Here is a 14,740-nt window from a genome sequence, read left to right as displayed (position 1 = left end):
ACCTTTATGTGACATGATGTGATTATTCACCTTTTAATACGTTTATTCCAGGGTTTGACTCTCGTTCAACATAAAAAACATTTGAGTGACTTGAAGTTGGGGAAAAAAAACGCAGTATAAAACCGCGCCCATGTGGAGGTGAACAACAGCTTCCCCTGAGGAATTGTGGGTAAATATGCAAATGTTCTGACGCGCATTGGGCTTAGACTTGAGGTTTATTTTTGAAAATCAGGATCCGTGTCTCAGTAAAAGTTTCAAACACGAGGCTTTTGAAACACGACTCAAATGAAACATTGAGAGTTTGGAAAAGTCTAAGCCCAAGTATCGTCCTAGTTTTTATATTTTTATTCACTTATATATTTGTTTTCATTGGTCGATCACAATTTGAATTTTATTTTTACTTTTTAAACCAAATAAAATCGGTTGCAGTGGAGATTTTCTGAACATAAACTGCTTTTTTCCTTCTTAAAGTCTAAACTCTGCTCCAAACCACAGAAAGAACCAAGGAACGGGACAAAGTACAAGCAGTAAAGTACTTTTTACTTTGTACTTTTCATGTAGTGGAGTAGAAAGTACAGATACTGCTCTCATATGTACTCAAGTAAAAGTACTTTTCATCTGATTTGAGGGGTTATTTTTACCGTGTTCGTGGAAACATCCAGACTAAAGTTTTCAAGTTCAAGCTTCGGCTTTGAGCAAAACAAAAATAAAAAAACACAAAATTCACAAGAAAAATATTAAAAAATGATTTGTTTTGTTACTGTGACTAAAATACGTCTCATTTTTAATCAATATCTCCACATTTACACTTTACAAATGAACAACACTTGTGAAATACTTTAACTTTTTTCTCTTAAAGTACATTTTTAAACAGGTACTTAAATACTTCTACTTAAAAGTGAAAGTAAAAAGTACCCTCTTTAAAATTTGAGAGCAGTATCTGTACTTTCTACTCCTCTACACTTTTATATTTAAGTATTTTTCATTATTATTGTTCAGAATTTGAGCAAAACAAAAATAAACAAATAAAAACAGCTGAAAAAAAACCTCGATTGATTCAAAATTCAGCCCAAATCTTTATCAAAATCACCACATTTGAAGCTTCATACGACTCAAAATACTTTTACTTTTTACTCTTGAAGCGCCTTTTCAAACACGTACTTTAATACTTTTACTTAAATTTTAAAGATGATACTTGTTACTTTCACTTTTGAGAGCAGTATCTGTACTTTCTACTGCACTACACTTTTACACTGGACTGAAAAGTAAAAGTATTTTTCATTATTATTATTGTTCAGAATTTGAGCAAAACAAAAACAAATAAAAACAGCAAACATCAAAATTCACCTCAGATTTGTATCGAAATCACCACATTTGAAGCTTTGTACGACTCAAAATACTTTCACTTTTTACTCTTTTCAAAAACACACTTAAATACTTTTACTTAAGTAGCTACACCGAGTACTTCTTCCATTTCTGTGAATCACAAACTGAACATAGGACCCATCGTTGGACCTCCCCTTTAAAAAAAAAAAAGCCCCGAGCGAATCCCTGAAGCGAACGAGTGAATCTTTATCTTGATTAAAATGTAATTAACTGCACAGTCTGGTCCAAACTACAGCGTTGGCCAGTTTTTTTTTTACGCAGAAAAACAACACATCATCTCCTCTGCAAACCATAATCTATTATCTAAATGACAGTGGAGCGGCTCGAACTGCTATTTCCATTTCGTAACACCGACATTAACAATACACGGGCTTAATTTGAACCGGCTACCCTGTGGTTCTGAGGTAAATGTTTATCCTATTACACCACACGAGCCACCGCAGTAATGACAGGCTGTGTGACGTTAATAACTGTGACTGATTGTGATCTTGATTCAGCTGCGATTCATTCAGCTGTAAACAAAAGCAGAATGTGACGCCGGCTCGATTTGAACCGGAAACCCTCTGGAAACAAGGCGAAACGAGGCTTAACGCGCTACACCACAGGGCTGCGAGGATGGACGGGATTAGCAGGTCATAAAAGCAGCAGTTTTTGGCTTTTTTTTCCCCACCGCAAATGAAAAAATCTCATCTTTTTCTGCATAAAAACGGGCATTTCTGGAGTTTAGATTTGTACAGAGATGTTAAGAAGTGTCCATTTGTGTCAGATGCCCTCCCTCTGTCTCCACGGGGTCTGATTTTGTATAAAAACGGCTCACCCTGTAGTTTAAATTTGTACAAAAATGCTCTGAAATGTGATTCTTGTGTTAGTTTGTCATTAAAACTGTGCAAAAATATCGAAATATCAATATGTCGTATCATTTTATTTAATGACGCCGTATCGATATCGTGGGCTGCTGTATCGATATTTTTTTTTGTATATTTTATTAAATTATTCTGTCACAGCGCGAAATTTTTGTGGCTTGTTTAGTGGAAAGAAACTCATTTATGCCGAACATTTGATTCACTGTTTTCATGATTAAAAACAGGTTTATTTCATATTAATTTTGGTTTAACAAAAACTTTTAGCGTCAGTCGTTTTAGTCGATATGTTTTGATCCTTCAGAGTCGTTAAACTAAATGTGGAGCTCGTATAAACTGTGGATGAATAAAACTGACACATGACAGTCTGAGATGTGCCTCTAGTTAGAAAAATGCACTAAACTAAAGGCACTTGGTTTTGTTTGTTCATCTTCAAAAAATGGAAGATAAATTTGAAAAAAATCTACAAAAACATTATTTTGTCTGAAAATGGAGTTGATGATTAAATGTCCCGAAAGCCTTTATTTTTCACTGAATCGTATCGAATCGATTTAAAATATATCGTATTGTATTGAATCGACAGTGCACTGTATCGAGGTCTGTGTATCGTATCGGTATTTGTCAGTTTATCTTTCAGTCTTTTTGACAATTCTTCTGGGCTTGTTTAAAATGTTTGATTTTTTTATTTTATTTTTTTTAAACTATCAAAATGTATTTGACATTTAAAATACTTTTATTTTTTATTTTTATTATTTATTTATTTAACATGTAGTGCATATTTTATTTATTTATAATTTTATTTATTTATTTTTAGTACATATTTAATGTATTATTGTTATTATTCATTTTATTAATTTATTTATTTATCATCATGTAGTGCATATTTTATTTATTATTTTATTTATTTATTTATTTATTTAACATGTAGTGCATATTTTATTTATTTATTTTATTTTTTATTTTTTTAGTACATATTTAATTTATCATTATTATTATTTATTTTATTTATTTATCATCATGTAGTGCATATTTTATTTATTTTATTTATTTAACATGTAGTGCATATTTTATTTATTTATTATTATTATTATTAATTTTATTTATTTTGAGCACATGTATCAGGTTCACTTAAATCAAATTAATCCTTATTTCAGCTGAAAAACGAGTGGGAAAAACAAAACGTCTTAAACTGTTTTCATATTTACAACCGAGAAAGGAACATTGAAAGTGGATTCACGTGACCTTTGAACAGGATCGTGTCATTAAAACATTGTAAATCTAATCTCGACGCTTCTATCAGAATGTTTAGTGGCTCAGTTGGTAGAGCGTTTGCCCAGTGATCTGAAGGTTAGTGGTTTGAATCCCGCTCTCGACGTGAACATCATCGTCAAAGTGATGTTTTCGTTTTAGGGATGAGCCAAATCGCACATTTTGGTATTAATATGACACCGAAAACGTTTGAATGTGCCTTTTCGATGCCGATACCGATACTCGATACTTGTCTAACCTTATGAGCGAAGTCGTTTTAATAAATAAATGTAAAAAAAATGGTTTAAACTGTCTCTAAACGACACCGGTCAGTCCAAAAGTGGCTCTAAAACCGAGAGTTCCTTTGGTTCATCTGAGCGTCTTAAAACTGGAAAAAAAACGTGACTTTTACCAAAAAAAAAATCATAATTACATTCCCTCATATCGCTCCGATCCACTACACAACATTCACTCCTCCAAATCTTAAACGATACTCACAAAAAATAAAATACGAATCCAACCAACCACATCGTACGAGCGAAACCGAACGACTCTCGGGGGGAAGAGTCTGGCACCAAAACGCCCGTTACACGTTTAACGACGGACCTGCTCGCGGCGACATCCGGAAGAGTCTTCACTTTACACGGCGGAGAGTTTGGAGTCGACACAGAGGAAATAAAAGACCCTCCTCAGCCGAGCCAACGCCGTGTACGCCGTCCAACCTCTACAGCGACGGGGGTTTTACTCATTCATTTTACATTATTCTCTATGTTTTTGTCTGTAAAACTCCTCACCACACACTTTACACTTTTCTCACACAGGAATAAATAAATAAAAACCCCAGGATCATGTAGAGGGTTAATACAAACATTTAAAACCAAAATAAAAAATAAAAAAAACAACTCAAAATAACAAAAAAAAGTAAAAAAAAAGAAAAAAAAAGAAAGAACTTAAAATAACAAAAAAAAGGAAAGAATAAACTCAAAAAAACGAAAAAAAGGAAAAAACATAAATAAAAATAAAAACCCCAGAATCATGTCGAGGGTTAAAACATTTAAGACCAAAATGAAAAAAAACAAACAACAAAAAAAACTCAAAATAACACAAAAAAAAGGAAAAAACAAATAAAAATAAAAACCCCAGGATCATGTCGAGGGTTAAAACATTTAAGACCAAAATGAGTCTGAAGCAGCAGAGACAGAGAGAGGACACAGTTTATCAATAGAAACTGAACTGGAGCCAGAGTCGACGGAGCAGGAAGTGCGACATGATCACTTCCTGTTTGTAGCGCCGCGGCTAGCAGGTTAGCTCTGTCCATTTATATAAGCAGAAAAGTAAAACGTATCGTCTCGTGTCATTGAGCGACTCGTTGATTTTGTGATTATTGTGGCCTGTTTTACATAAGAATCACATTCAGACAAACTTGAATGTTTCTAGGAGAACTTGGAGAATAGATCTTCTCTTTTTTTCTCCAAGTCATTCCTCCTCAGCACAGTATTCACAGTATTCAGAGTATTTACAGTATTTACAGTAGTTTTTGCAGTGGAATAGTTCAAATTCATTACAAAAGGTTGAGATCATTTCTGAACATGAAGATTCCAGTCCAAGGACAAGTCTCTGTGTGCAGGAAAAACACAAGTTTAGAAAAGACGAACCAGCTCCAACCACATGAAAGATACAGAGGAGGAGGAGAAAGGGAGGAAAAAGAGATGAAAAAGAAGGTAGGAAGGATGGACAGAGGGAGAAGGAAGGAAAAGGAGAGAAGGAGGAGGAAGGAGGGACTGTAGTCGACTAAAGACATGTCCTCCCGATTGATTCTCAAAACTGTGTCTGATCCATAGACTGTTTATGTAAATGGACATAGCTAAAGCCTTAGCCGCCGCGTTACAAACAGGAAGTGGTCATGACTCTGGCTCCAATTCACTTTCTATTGAAAAACTGTGGCCCAGACTCGTCATTTTGGTCTTAAATGTTCGTATTAACCCTTTACATGATCCTGGGGTTTTTATTTTTAGTTATGTTTTTTCTTTTTTTTTTTTTTGTTATTTTGAGTTCTTTTTTTTCTTTTCAGTTTATTTATTTTTATGTTATTGAGTTTATTCTTTCCTTTTTTTATTTGTTATTTTGAGGGGTTTTTTTTTGTTTGTTTTTTTTCATTTTGGTCTTAAATGTTCGTATTAACCCTCTACATGATCCTGGGGTTTTTATTTGACTATTGTGTCTGTAAATCAAGACATGAACATTAAAAACAGACAAATCAGGTCCGTCTTTCTCTGAAGTTTCTCCAGCCGGCGTTAGCAACAGGTTTGATTGACAGCGTTGCTAAGGGAAGGGGGCGTTACCTTCAACAGCCTTGCTCCTGATTGGCTCCGTGACAGAAATGATCAGGTTCAAACATTTGCCGTGAAATATCCAAACGGTAAATTCACAAAGAACAATGTCATCAATAAGAAAAAACAGTTTCTTGCCCCGCCCATTTGCGAGCATGACATCATCACTCTCTAGAACCTGAAATTCACCAATGTCCAACGATTCCCGATACCAACCGATACCAGACTGAAAACAGCATTTATTTCCTTTAAAACAAAAACACAACGCGTAGTTTGGTTTGTACAAATAAAAGTTAAATCATTATGAGACTTTCTGCCACAAAAATAACCAACAGTTTCCAAAAGTTCAATGGAATGAACCGATATTTGGAAGCCGATATCGATACCAGTTTACAGGCCTGTCTCGATAATCACTATATCGACTTATCGTTCTGTATGTGAAAGACGGAACAATAGATTTTTGGGGTCAGTATTTCCCGTGTGGACTTTTTCTTTGCGCAACTTTGACATTTTTGGTTATTTTTTGTCCGTGTGATCAGATTTAAGCCGTAAAAGTTTAAATTAATAACGTCTATGCCTCATTACAGACGCAAACTAACAACTTAAGTGTTTCATTCTGCCGTTTATTTATTGCAGCTCATGGTTTTTAACAATATTGCAGATTTAGAACAGTTTTTATGGTTTAAATCTGCTCTGGATTGTTGCGTCGGTGGCAAAAATTCACTTCAATATCGTCGTTTACTTCAAAATATGTTACTGCGACAGGCGTGCCAACTCAAAAAACGTTTACTATTGTGTATTCAACACTTCGACCAGTCTCGACGCTCATTTTGGCCGTGTTTCCGTCCTTCCTTTGGTCTTTAAACTCACATAAACCATGTCGCTCACTCATAACCAGCTCTCGCTTTCCGCCCGCCATCTTTAGGACTCCTTTGACCAAACATCGCTGTAGTTTAGCCCCGTTGTTCTGACTGATCGCTCCCCAAAGACAAGCACCTCGTTCGGGGCAGAGGTGAGGGGGCTCGGGGGGCTCGGGGGGCTGATGTTCAAACCTGAGGTCACCTGTAGCACCGTGAGGTCAGGGGTCAACGTCTCAGATGATTGGACGCACCTGGAGCCGAAGAAACTACAAAACGTGAGACTTTTACTGCAGAAACGTTTACGCAACTACGAGGACGGGAAGGCGAGTCGCAACTGAATCGAAAAGGGAATTTGAATTAAAAAAAATACATAAATAAAAGTTTTAATAAATCAGAAGAGCCTGCAGTTTTTGAAGTTTCATAGTGTCCTAAAAAATAAATTAAAATCCAGTGTAATTTTGCATAAAACCTGCCTCTCCCTGTAGTTTAGATCTGTCCAAACACGTTCTTGGTAAATGGAAGAAATTTTAAAAAAAGTCACAAGAGCCTGCAGCTTTTAAGTTCCATAATAAAAAAAGAAAGATAAAAAAAGATTAGAAAAAAAGATAAAGATTTTAAAAAATTGCATAAAACCTGCTGATTCTGCATCTTAAATCTGTGCAAACACAAATGGAAAATCAAAGCATTTTATACAATTTGACCGAAATAAAAAAATGAACAATAAAATTAAAAAAAGAAATCAGAAGAGCCTGCAGTTTTTGAAGTTTCATAGTGTCCTAAAAAAATTTATTAAAATCCAGTCTAATTTTGCATAAAACCTGCCTCTCCCTGTAGTTCAGATCTGTCCAAACACGTTCTTGGTAAATGGAAGAAAAAAAAAAAAAAAGTCACAAGAGCCTGCAGCTTTTAAGTTCCATAATAAAAAAAGAAAGATAAAAAAAGATTTAAAAAAAAAGATAAAAAGATTTTTAAAAATTGCATAAAACCTGATTCTGCATCTTAAATCTGTGCAAACACAAATGGAAAATCAAAGCATTTTATACAATTTAAATAGAAAAAATTAAAAAAAACAATTACAAGAGCTTGCATATTTTTAGTGCCATAATATTAAATAAATAATAAATAAAAAATCCAGTCTTATTCTGCATAAAACCTGCTGATTCTGTAGTTTAAATCTGTCCAAACACGTTCTTGGTAAATGGAAAATAGTCACATTTTATACAATTTTAATGAAAACAAAAATCTCAAGATCTTGCAGGTTTTGAAGCTCCTTAATATTCTAAAAAAAACATAAAAATCGAGTGTTTTTCTGCATAAAACCTGCCTCTCCCTGTAGTTTAGATGTTCTTGCTAAATGGTAAATGTTCGTATTTACGCAGACGTGGTTTGATTTTAAAGGTGCGCTGTGTAACTTGCTTGTCTCCGTGGCGATGTTATTTCTATGCATTTGATGTTCTACAGTTTGGGCGTAAAAAGGTCTAAGCTTCAAGTCGTGTTCTAATGTCGTTTCCTCCTCAAAAACAGACCTGGAGTTGTGTTTTGTTTCAGTCACACATGTTTGTCTGCATCTCCAAAGCTCAAAACGCTCCGTTCCACCTTGTGATGTCATCAAGTGGTATTTTTTCACAAGTTAACAGCTCCTTTTTACCGCTAGTTTAGTACAAAATGGGCAATTCCAGAAGCTGAAATGATCCAAATGATTCTAGTGAAGGTGTTAATGTTAATGCCTCGGCTGATTGAAACGCCAAAACGTGAGACTTTTACTACAAAACCGACCGTTTATCCAGGTCCAAGGACGGAAAAGTTCAACTCAACTGAATCGAAATGGCAATTTGAATGGAAGAAATTTGCAAATCATAAGAACCTGCAGTTTTTGAAGTACCATATCCTAAAAAAAATAATAAAAATCCAATCTTTTTCTGCATAAAACCTGCCTTTTCCTGTAGTTTGGATCTGTGCAAACGCATGTTCTTGGAGCGGGATTTGAACTCATGACCTTCAGATCCGTGAGCGACTTATCTTTGTCATTTCTTCTGGACGTGTTTAAACTTGAATGTGTGAAATCTGAACAAAATCCGATCATTAAAACATAAATCACAAATCTAATCCCATCACAAAGCTCGTCAGTAAAACCGGAATTTGATATTTTTCCCAATTTTTTCCCTACCACCTTCCCAACTGCACTTCAAGAGCTGGACATTCCCAAAAGAGGAAGACTCGTGTTTGTTTAACGTCGGGGGCTTGTGTCCCTGGTTTGTGAATGAGTTGTGAAGAATAATAAACGATGGAGCAAGTGGAAACTCCGTGGGTTTTGTGTGAATGAAACCAGGAAGTGCAGCTCGGACGTCGCGTAAACGAAGGAACGTTACGATTTTAAATAAATACAGAAGACAATGTTTTGGCCGAGCGCCCGGGACGTGACCTCACACTGTTTTTAAGACCTTAAAGTGAATCAAAGAGTTTAGATCAAGTCTAGACCTGGGATTTTAGCTTTCACTCCTTTGGGCCGGTTTGAGCCCAGTTTAGGCCTGATGTAGACCTGGTTTGGTCCGGTTTTAGTCCTGGTTTTAGTCCGGTTTTAGTTCTGGTTCAGTCCCAGTCTAGCCCTGGTTTTAGTCCCAGTCTAGCCCTGGTTTTAGTCCCGGTTTAGCCCTGGTTTTAGTCCCGGTTTAGCCCTGGTTTTAGTCCCGGTTTAGCCCTGGTTTTAGTCCCGGTTTAGCCCTGGTTTTAGTCCCGGTTTAGCCCTGGTTTTAGTCCCGGTTTAGCCCTGGTTTTAGTCCCGGTTTAGCCCTGGTTTTAGTCCCGGTTTAGCCCTGGTTTTAGTCCCGGTTTAGCCCTGGTTTTAGTCCCGGTTTAGCCCTGGTTTTAGTCCCGGTTTAGCCCTGGTTTTAGTCCCGGTTTAGCCCTGGTTTTAGTCCCGGTTTAGCCCTGGTTTTAGTCCCGGTTTAGCCCTGGTTTTAGTCCCGGTTTAGCCCTGGTTTTAGTCCCGGTTTAGCCCTGGTTTTAGTCCCGGTTTAGCCCTGGTTTTAGTCCCGGTTTAGCCCTGGTTTTAGTCCCGGTTTAGCCCTGGTTTTAGTCCCGGTTTAGCCCTGGTTTTAGTCCCGGTTTAGCCCTGGTTTTAGTCCCGGTTTAGCCCTGGTTTTAGTCCCGGTTTAGCCCTGGTTTTAGTCCCGGTTTAGCCCTGGTTTTAGTCCCGGTTTAGCCCTGGTTTTAGTCCCGGTTTAGCCCTGGTTTTAGTCCCAGTTTAGCCCTGGTTTTAGTCCCAGTTTAGTCCTGGATCAGTCCCGGTTTAATCCCAGTTTAGACCCGTTTTAGTCCTGGTTTAGACCTGTTTTAGTCCCGGTTTAGCCCTGGTTTTAGTCCCGGTTTAGCCCTGGTTTTAGTCCTGTTTTAGTCCTGGTTTAGTCCCGGTTTCAATCACAGTTTTGTTGTGGTGTGAACACTTCCTAAAACTGCACCTTCTTCTTTCACTTCTTCTTTCAGCAGATTCAGTTTTATCCAGATTTGAATTGAAACTTCATTGTTTCCAGGCCACGTTTAGATCATTTATACAACTCTCTAGTCCTGATATAGTCCCCCCTTTAGTCCTCCTTTAGTCCTCCTTTAGTCCTCCTTTAGTCCTCCTTTAGTCCTCCTTTAGTCCTCCTTTAGTCCCCCCTTTAGTCCCCCCTTTAGTCCCCCCTTTAGTCCTCCTTTAGTCCCCTCCTTTAGTCCCCTCCTTTAGTCCCTCTTTTAGTCCTCCTTTAGTCCTCCTTTAGTCCCCCTTTAGTCCTCCTTTAGTCCCCCTTTAATCCTCCTTTAGTCCTCCTTTAGTCCCCCTTTAGTCCCCCTTTAGTCCCCCTTTAGTCCCTCCTTTAGTCCCTCCTTTAGTCCCTCCTTTAGTCCCTCCTTTAGTCCCTCCTTTAGTCCCTCCTTTAGTCCCTCCTTTAGTCCTCCTTTAGTCCCTCTTTTAGTCCCTCTTTTAGTCCTCCTTTAGTCCTCCTTTAGTTCCTCCTTTAGTCCTCCTTTAGTCCTCCTTTAGTCCTCCTTTAGATGTGTTTAAGTTTACATCTGCAGGTCTTTGTCTCGGTTCGTTCTCTAAATCCGTGGCGTCTCCGTCCTGTTATTTTGCTTCTTGTTTAGGTGTGACTCAGTTCTATTTGTGTTTATTTCTCCTTTAAGCTCCTCGTCCACATTTAGACTTGGTTTAGTTCTGGTTTGGTCCCATTTTAGACGTGTGTAGTCCTGAAATAGTCTGGTGTTAGTTCTGGTTTGGTCTCAGGTCTTCAGATCCTCTCTGTATTGACATGTTGTTTTAGTCCTAATTAATCTATCACTTGCTTAATTAATTCCTCATCCTGGTGAAACTTGAAAAGCCAAACGTTCCCTGAGGCGACAGCAGAGTCAAGTCACGGAACGGCACAGAACGGCACAGCTCAGCGACACATTAGTGCCAAATGAACCAAATCACACTGAGGACTTCAGGGACCGGCCTCCTGCTGGAGCCCAGAGTCAGGACTAAAAGAGGACTAAACCAGGGACTAAACCAGGGACTAAAAGAGGACTAAAAGAGGACTAAAGGAGGACTAAAAGAGGACTAAACCAGGGACTAAAAGAGGACTAAACCAGGGACTAAAAGAGGACTAAAAGAGGACTAAACCAGGACTAAAAGAGGACTAAACCAGGGACTAAAAGAGGACTAAACCAGGGACTAAAAGAGGACTAAACCAGGGACTAAAAGAGGACTAAAAGAGGACTAAACCAGGGACTAAAAGAGGACTAAACCAGGGACTAAACCAGGGACTAAACCAGGGACTAAACCAGGGACTAAAAGAGGACTAAACCAGGGACTAAAAGAGGACTAAACCAGGGACTAAAAGAGGACTAAACCAGGGACTAAAAGAGGACTAAAGGAGGACTAAAGGAGGACTAAACATGGACTAAAAGAGGACTAAACACGGACTAAACCAGGGACTAAAACTGGACAAAATGAAGACAAAACAAGGACTAAAACGGGACTGAATCAGGACTAAACCAGGGACTAAACCAGGGACTAAAAATGGACTAAAAGAGGACTAAAAGAGGACTAAACCAGGGACTAAAAGAGGACTAAACCAGGGACTAAAAGAGGACTAAACCGAGGACTAAAGGAGGACTAAAGGAGGACTAAACATGGACTAAAAGAGGACTAAACACGGACTAAACCAGGGACTAAAACTGGACGAAATGAAGACAAAATAAGGACTAAAACGGGACTGAATCAGGACTAAACCAGGGACTAAACCAGGGACTAAACCAGGGACTAAACCAGGGACTAAACCAGGGACTAAACCAGGGACTAAACCAGGGACTAAACCAGGACCAAAACTGGACTAAACCTGGAATAAAAATGGACGAAATGAAGACGAAACAAGGACTAAACCAGGGACTAAACCTGGACTAAACATGGACTAAATCTGGACTAAATCTGGACTAAACCTGGACCGAACCAGGACTAAACATGTTGAATCAGTGTTTGAGTTTTGTTCAGTTTAAACCTGGGACATTCTTCCTGTAGATGTGACTCAGACCTCGACTTTGACGATGTTTAACTCCAGACTCAGTTCTGTTCATCTGCTGTGACTGACAGGGGTTTATTCTGTAATGTTAATGTTTATTCTGCACTTTTCTCTTTTAATGTTCATATTCTGATGATTTTTTATGTTCTGATTTGTTGTGTTGTGATTTTATCGTCTCTTATTCCCTGAACATTTTGCATTACCTTGTGCTGCACAAATAAACTTGTCTGTCCTGTTACCAAACACCACAATAGCATCTGCCCCACAGCCGCGCGTAAAGCCCAGCGCAACGTTACACCTCCCGCGTGCGCGTCCAACACCCCGTGGCCGGAGTCCAGACCTCCATGGATCCTTCCACGCCGAGACATGGAGACGCCAAGCCGCAAAGAGAGAGACAGACACCGCAACAAACACGCAGACAGCCGGGGACACGCGCGCTGACACATAAAAACACTCCAGCCACAGAAACACTCACCGAAAACACCACGTCCGAGGCGCAGGAGGCGAGAGCGGGACAAACTTTTCCCCCAAAACTCCTCGACAAGCAATTAATGTTGAAGAAATGTAGAAAATAAACGTCCAAGAATGTTAAATCCAAACGCGAGGGTCTTGGTTTCAGTCCGCGTCAATGTGGAGCCCCAAAAGTCTGCGCCAAACGGATTCACGCCGGATTTGGAGACGCCTTTTACGCACGGTCTCCCCGCGGCCGTCCCGAGGAGTCCGCGCTTCAGTATCGTCTCTAAAAACGTGCGAATGTCTCCTGAACGCGTCCTGTGCGTGTCTCTGCGCGGAGCTTCTCTCTCGGGCTGCGCTGCTGCTCCAGACTCGCCGCGGACAGACGAGCAGCGCGGCGCCACCAGGTGCTCATTTACATAACTGCACCGGCTGTGGCCAATCACAGCGCAGAGCCAGGTGTCTGATTATAAATGCCAGAAGCGCCACAGCCAATCAGAGCGCGGGAGAGGCGGGACTAGTGGCTTTAACAACACCAGAGTGAAATCCAATGTGAAGTCTTGGGAGAGTTGTGTTGTTACAGGAAAAATGAGATTTGGGGAATAAAAGTCTGTGGCAAATGAGGCTGCGCTGCTCATTTTAACTGTTTGTGTCCAGGATATTCAGCTTTTACTTTCAAATAACTTTAATTATGTTTGTTAGACGACATTACACCGGTCTACAGTTGCATTTCGCAGTTGGTTTAAAACTTTTCAACCGACAGTGGCTCAGCTGGTAGAGCGTTTGTCCAATGATCGAAAACTCGGCGATATCAATATTACATCTGGGATACTGAAATCTACCGTCACAATTATCACGACAAAAATAATTAAGATTAAAGTTATTAAGGATGTGAATAATTATAATTTTAAAGTTATGAATAAGCTACATTTTTAAACTACTTTTATATAATTGTGCTTTTTTATAGATAAAAACAACTACGATTACAACTAGCCGAGGATATTATAAATGAGCAGGGCCGTCGCCAGAAATTTGGGGGGCCCCCTAAGACCCTGGGGCCCCCGGACAACAGACGTCTTTGTCCCGTCTGTCGACTCGCCTGTGGATAAGTCATTTTTTCTGCACATTCTGCTGATGCAACGGCGATTATTTATTATTTTTATTCTCACGATTATATAAAATGTCCCACGAACGATTATTGTCGACACTTTTATCACGATAAACGATATTATTGTTTATCGTCCCGTCCGTATTTGATATAAACATAAGTGACATAAGTCGGATACGAGTGGTTTCGCTTTAAAGGTGAAAATATAATAAACGCTGTATAAAAATGTGACTTTACCGCTTAAAAAACCCAAAAAACTGGCTTATAGTATATATTTATAACCAGATAACTCAGGTTTAAACTATTTGCATCACGTGTCTCTCAAACGTGTCACCGACGGCACACAGCCCACAGTTTGAGAAACGCTGTGTTAAAGTGTCTCCTGTGCTGTCGCCTTAAAGGTCCTAAAATTACAGAAAATTTATTTATAATGTTATTTTAATGTCGTTAGCGCATCAAAAAACAGACCTGGAGTTGTGTTTTGTTTCATTCACACATGTTTGAGTCACACTTTATTCAAAGCTCAAAATGCCCCGTTCCACCTTGTGATGTCATCAAGTGGTAGTTTTCACGTTAACAGCTCCTGTATCACCACATGATGACATCACAAGGTGGAACACAGAGGACTAAACACAAAACGGCGCCATTTTCTAAAATCAAACTCTTAATTATGACAAAAGTTCATTATTATTGTCACTTTTTTACTTGTTTTTTAGCGTTTTTGATGAAGGTTCCGTCTTTATTGTGTTGTTCATCCTTTGCCTGGAATGTTCCACAGTATGGCATTAAACTTAAAGGTTTTATATTTCACAAAACTGACACTTATGAGCTTTAAATCTTGTTATAATGACTCAAAAACAGACCTGGAGTTGCTCTGTTCCACCTTGTGATGTCATGAAGTGGTAGTTTTCACATTAACACCTCCTTTTTTTAACTTTTGTTCAGTGGAGTTTGGCAA

The 14,740-nt window shown here is 38.7% G+C and overlaps 1 protein-coding gene across 3 annotated transcripts in view; it reads right to left on the bottom strand.

Annotated features, from left to right (window-relative positions):
- Window positions 1-13,052, bottom strand: part of ddr1 (discoidin domain receptor tyrosine kinase 1) — a 130,174-nt gene extending 117,122 nt beyond the window's left edge. For 2 of the 3 annotated variants that reach the window (XM_055227675.1, XM_055227674.1), the window contains exon 1: window positions 12,697-13,046. The gene's annotated coding sequence lies outside the window, so the exon portion shown is untranslated. Of the gene's footprint in view, window positions 1-12,696 lie in introns of all 3 variants that reach the window. The other variant, XM_055227672.1, reaches the window with a different exon arrangement.
- Window positions 13,053-14,740: the final 1,688 nt, after the last annotated feature.

The sequence above is a fragment of the Periophthalmus magnuspinnatus genome, chromosome 16 (genome assembly GCF_009829125.3).
Source record: "Periophthalmus magnuspinnatus isolate fPerMag1 chromosome 16, fPerMag1.2.pri, whole genome shotgun sequence".
NCBI lineage: Eukaryota > Metazoa > Chordata > Actinopteri > Gobiiformes > Gobiidae > Periophthalmus > Periophthalmus magnuspinnatus.
This window is presented reverse-complemented; position numbering and strand designations above follow the sequence as displayed.